Consider the following 5739-nt stretch of genomic DNA (forward strand, 5'->3'; position numbering starts at 1 on the left):
AGTGAGTCAGGGTTGGTTTTAATCATCTTCCGTCTCCGAGCACACAAAGCTCCTCCAAACAAAGGTGAACCATAGGTTTTGTGCAGAGACAAACAATACTCACACCTTTGAAGTGTTTATTGCAAAGGAGAAATAAAAATACATAACTGAGGGCAGAATATAACAAAGCCATCACACTCCGCACTGAAATTCTGTACCCAGCAGAACAGGCTGGTCTGATTCAATTTACCTCCTACTATTTATCAGTCTATTTATGCATCGGGTTACAGAGGATTAATAACTAAACTAATACGAGTTTGGTTCCCAAACTTTGCAGTTCATTTGAATTTAATTTGATTTATTTTCAGAAATCAAGTTTTTTTGTTTTGATAATTTTAGTAATTTCAGTGAACCTGTAATTGTGTTGTTGATTTATATGTGCTCAATTAAAACAACACAGCTGCAAATGTACTGATATTACCTGAAATGCACAATGAAATAACATAATTTATTAATGTTTATAAATATATATATTGTTTTGGAACCAAACTCTTTAAATAAAGTAAAAGATACAATTTCACAGAAACAGTGTCAATGTACACTGGTGGTGCAGTACTGTATGCTCCTTCTTTGTGGCTCACCTCTGATGTGACGGTGTGCCTTTGACAGAGCATGGTGTTTGTCATGCATTTAATCTTGATCCAGATGACATGTTCTCTGTCACAGTAAATTAGAGGAGTACTACATATGCCCATTAATAACTGCCATGAGTGACTTCATTTCTAAGCACTCTGGACAGGTCCTAAGTCCACAGGCTGGTAAAGAAAGAACAATCAGGGACAAATAACTGTTACAACTGACTTCAGTTGTCACCCAATACCATTATAAACATTATATAAACTGTCAATGCATAGTATCTCCCCCCCGCCCTCTCTCTCTCTCTCTCTCTCTCTCTCTCTCTCTCTCTCTCTCTCTCTCTCTCTCTCTCTCTCTCCTCTCTCTCTAGACATTGTGACATAGAATGCCGTGCACAGGCAATTGTACTGCAGTGGACAGTTTTTGATAACCTTTTTCATAACCTGTCTTGCTTGGTTAGTTCTGACTGTGAGAGAAGAAGCTTTCCACACAGTCCAGTGAACTGCGAGTATGACTCAGAGTGTATGACCCAGTGTGTGTGTGTGTGTGTGTGTGTGTGTGTGTGTGTGTGTGTGTGTGTGTGTGTGTGTGATACACAAATATTGACAGTTAGGAAGAGAGACATAGATGCATGCCTGCATATCTACCGTACTGTATGCATATGCACACAATCCCCCCCCCCCCCCCCCCCCACACACACACACACTGCACAGCCACAAGGTTGTAGGGAGGTGACACAGAGATGGACAGCTGGAGTTATGAAGGTGACAGCAAAGTTTCTATTTGTGAAAACGCCTGTTTGTGTAAACTCTCAGAGGCAGGTGTTTTTTTTTTTTTAGTTCACTTCCTAATATCTACGAGCTGTCTGTGGAGCTTAGCGTCCACTAATTCCTCATCCTTCCTGGACCTTGAGAGAGAGAGAGAGAGAGAGAGAGAGAGAGAGAGAGAGAGAGAGAGAGAGAGTCCCTAGTGCACCTTTGAGCAATGAGGAGTGGCTTTTTAATGGATTAACACTTTTTGCCGGGGTCAGGAAACAAAGTGTCGGAAAACAGTCCCCCTGGTCCAGTCACATGCATATTTATTAATCACAATGGGAACAGGCCTTTCCACTCCTCCTTGACCTCTTTTCAGATAAGGATTGTTTGTGGCAAACAACTTTTTTTTTTCCTTTGATGTTTTCCTGTCTTTTTTTGCTCCCCAAGTTGGTAGATGCTGTGCTCGGTGTTACACCAAAAAAAAAAAAAAAAAAAAAATGCAATCTCTGGCAGAGAAATAGAGGACTAACAATAAATGGCAGTCATTTTATACACACATATTCGTTATGAAGTCATGATGATGAATTTGTTTTCTGATTCAAAGCATTATTGCTTGTTCAAAAAGCACAACAACGGCCCAATATTGTGAAGGGTCGACTGCTCTTACATTTGAAGAGGCCATCTTCAAAAGTCACCTATCAATATACAGCAGAAATCTAGGCATACTTGTAAATGCATCTGTATCCCTTCATCACGGTCAATACAGTTGGAGTTCCTGAATTGATATCTTTCTAATAAAGAAATCTGTTTTATTAAACGACTCTTTTTTGTGTCTGCCACTGTAATATCATATATAATTTCGCTAATAGCTTCTCCATAATTGTTTACTCAATATACAGTATATGTTGTTTGGATTGGTATGTGTTGATTTGAGATCCCACTTCAGCATGGTGCATATTGTAATAGATATATACAGTAGTACAATGTGGAGTCATGTCTTGGCCACAATATGAGGTGGCGGAATGCAGAGGCGATTGCTCATTGAGTGCAGGGGAGGCTCAGCCTCCTCTAAAATATCACGGAAAATTGCATGAAATAATGCCTATTATGAGCTACATTAGCAAGCCTAATATTCCAACTAGAACATGCTAAAAACGTGTTCAACTTCATGGCTATATCGTTATAGTTTCGTTTTGCAACAAGGTTTCCCAGGTAAAAAAAAAGTATACTTAAGTAGTATTTTCTTGCCATATACTTATTGTACTTTTAGCATGCTATAGAAGAGCATACTTAATTGTGTTATTTTGGAACAACTATTAGTGTATTAAGTGCACTTAAAGATATTCTTTAAGACATCTTAATTATACATTAAATGCACTATTTTGTGTTAAAATGGAACAACTAAAAGTATATTTATCATACTTAAATCATATCTCAGTTTAAGTACATTTAAAATGTCATTAAATCTGCAAATAAGCATACTTAAAGATATTCTTAAATACAGCTTAATTATAAATTAAATGCACTATTTTGTGTTAAAATGGGACAACTAAAAGTATATTTATTATACTTAAATCATATTTCAGTTTAAGTACATTTAAAATGTCATTAAATCTGCAAATTAGCATAAACATTAGTGTATTTCTGTTGTCTCAAAATACTGCTACAATACAACCTCGTTCTTTTTCAACATGTTTTTATTAACACTTGGAGCACACTTAAAACATACCAAAAATACTCTTAATCCAGTATTTATGAGCATATCTTAATCCAGTATTTATTACATATTAATGAGTGCATTCACAATATTCTTTAAAACTAGGCGCCTTAAATGGAAAAAAAAGGGCAAACAAATACATTATCAAAAATACTGGTTTCCAGCTGGCAATTCAGCCACATGAAGTAAAATGAAGTATAAACAAAAGCTAAAATAAATAACATTTCTTGTTAATCTAATACCAATGCTAATGAGGGATTGGTTTAAGGTCCTTCAGTCATAATACCATGTCTTCACTGCCAGTGTCACTGGTAGTGCATGGTGAGTCGCTTTGGCTGGAGGAAATAGACGAATCTGCCATGTTGTTTATGACTGCTTTCAGTGATGACACCATCTGGCAGCTCTAAAACAAGGATGCAATATAAAAAGGGTCAGTATCACATTATGATACAAAGAATAATTATCACATTGTGTCAGAAAATAGAACATATACAGCGAGGATAATAAGTATTTGAACCCATGCTAAAGTTGACTAAAGAATATTTTTTTGTAAATTGATCTTAATGCCTTTAGTAAAAAAAAAGGACACCAATTGTCTTTGTGAATGTAATGTATCGTAAATAAATAAATGTTCTTCCTTAAAATACAGGAGTCATAAGTATTTGCACCCCTATGTTAAATTCCCATAGAGGCAGGAAGATTTCCATTTTTAAAAGCCACTTATTTCATGGATCCAGGATACTAAGCATTCTGATAAAGTCTCCTCAGCCTTTGGAATTAAAATAGCCCCAAATCACATACCCTTCACCATACCTAGAGGCTGGTATGATGTTTTTTTTTTTTTCAGTTAGCCTATTAGCTGGTTTGATTTGCATTGAGCTCAATGAGCATCAAACCAGCTAATAACTGAAAAAAACACCATGCCAATCTCTAGGTATGGTGAAGGGTATGTGATGATGAGGGGCTATTTTAATTTCGTAAGTCATGGTTGAGGTCAGGACTCTGTGCAGGCCGGTTAAGTTCATCCATACCAAATTCTATCATCGATGTCTTTATGGACCTTGTTTTGCACACTGATGCACAGTCATGTTGGAACAGAAAGATTTTGGACAATTCCATGCTCCCAACTTTGTGGGAACAGTTTTGGGGATGGCCCCTTTCTGTTCCAACATGACTGTGCACCAGTGCACAAAGCAAGATCCGCAAAGACATGGATGACAGAGTTTAGTGTTGACTGGCCTGCACAGTCCTGACCTCAACCCAATAAAACACCTTTGGGATGAATTAGAGCAGAGACTGAGAGCCCGTCTCCTCGTCCAACATCAATGTGTAACCTCACCAATGCGCAACATCACCAATGCGCTTCTGGAAGAATGGTCAAAAATGCCCATAAACACACTCCTAAACCTTGTAGAAAGCCTTCTCAGAAGACTTGAAGTTGCTATAGCTGCAAAGGGTGGACCAACATCATATTAAACCCTATGAATTAAGAATAGGATGTCTATTGACATCACTATACTTTTGGCAATATAGTATACACCGATGCAAGCTCTGTAGAGCTTCATCAGTGAAAAATACTGTCCATCTCCACAGCTTATTTTATGTGTTTTCATGCAGAAAAGAAGTCTGAGGTCAATTTTCGCCGAAGTTACACTGTTTTTTGGATATTCATTTGCACTTACCAGGTATTCCTTTATGAGTTTATCGGGGTCTTCAAGTACACAACAAGTGCTTTCAGGTGGCAAACTCTCAACGAGCCAATGATAGGATTCTGCAAAACAGGGAAATATAACTGAACACTACTTAGCTTACACTTACAAATTAAGCATCTTAATGTTTACAATGCCTTTCTGTGCAACCCCCCAACGTTAACTTGGATTGGATTTTTTGGAACACATTGATTTTTAGTTGGCAGGTGCATGGTACGGCCTGTAGCTCATGGCCTAATATTGGTTTTCAAAGTGGGAGGCACAAAACTACTTCTCACTAACCCAATCAATGGCAGCCATGATCTCCTTAATCTTATGTCCTGTTTCTCCTCCCTTCCTATGGCACTCAGCAAACAGCCTGGAGCAGATGATGTCAAGTTCTGGCATAAACTTGGACTTCAGTTGCACAACACGTGTGAAATTCTACACATATCTTGAATCATACGAGGGTAGAGGAGACAGAAAGAATGTACAAAACAACCTAGAAAGAATAACAATTAGCATACAGAAAATATTGATCTGTGTCATGGTATGTCTTGAATACAATAGTTAAGTGTGTTCTCAAAATCAAACAAATGGTGAATACAAATAACATTCCTTTAAAAACAGCCCTTAAACATGCAATGTACATTTTTGTGACTCAAACGACAGTTTAATGTAGTCAGACTAACAGGTTTTTGGACTGTTTTGTTGGCATGATATCTGCTTAAGTGACTATGAAGAGCATTCCATGCTTTTAATGAGAATATGCACATAGGTATGGGTGTCTACAACCAAAGTAACCATGAGCTACCCTGATGCTTCTGTAAGAATGCTTCTGCACTCTGCACTGCCACATCTGTGGAGAAAGAAAGCATATCAAACTCAACAAATTTACACCATGTAAAACTATAATAGTATTAGATTACTGAATCATTTTAGAACTATGAAGAAAACGTTTAAT

The 5739-nt window shown here is 37.3% G+C and overlaps 1 long non-coding RNA gene across 1 annotated transcript; it reads right to left on the bottom strand.

The window, feature by feature from the left end:
* Positions 1–3197: 3197 nt before the first annotated feature.
* On the bottom strand, positions 3198–5336 carry LOC134095140 (uncharacterized). Its single transcript, XR_009940542.1, has 3 exons — positions 5079–5336; positions 4770–4858; positions 3198–3490 (listed from the first exon to the last, which is right to left on the bottom strand). It is a non-coding gene; the product is annotated as an uncharacterized LOC134095140 (long non-coding RNA).
* Between the last annotated feature and the right edge of the window lie 403 nt (positions 5337–5739).

This window comes from Sardina pilchardus, chromosome 11 (assembly GCF_963854185.1).
Source record: "Sardina pilchardus chromosome 11, fSarPil1.1, whole genome shotgun sequence".
NCBI lineage: Eukaryota > Metazoa > Chordata > Actinopteri > Clupeiformes > Clupeidae > Sardina > Sardina pilchardus.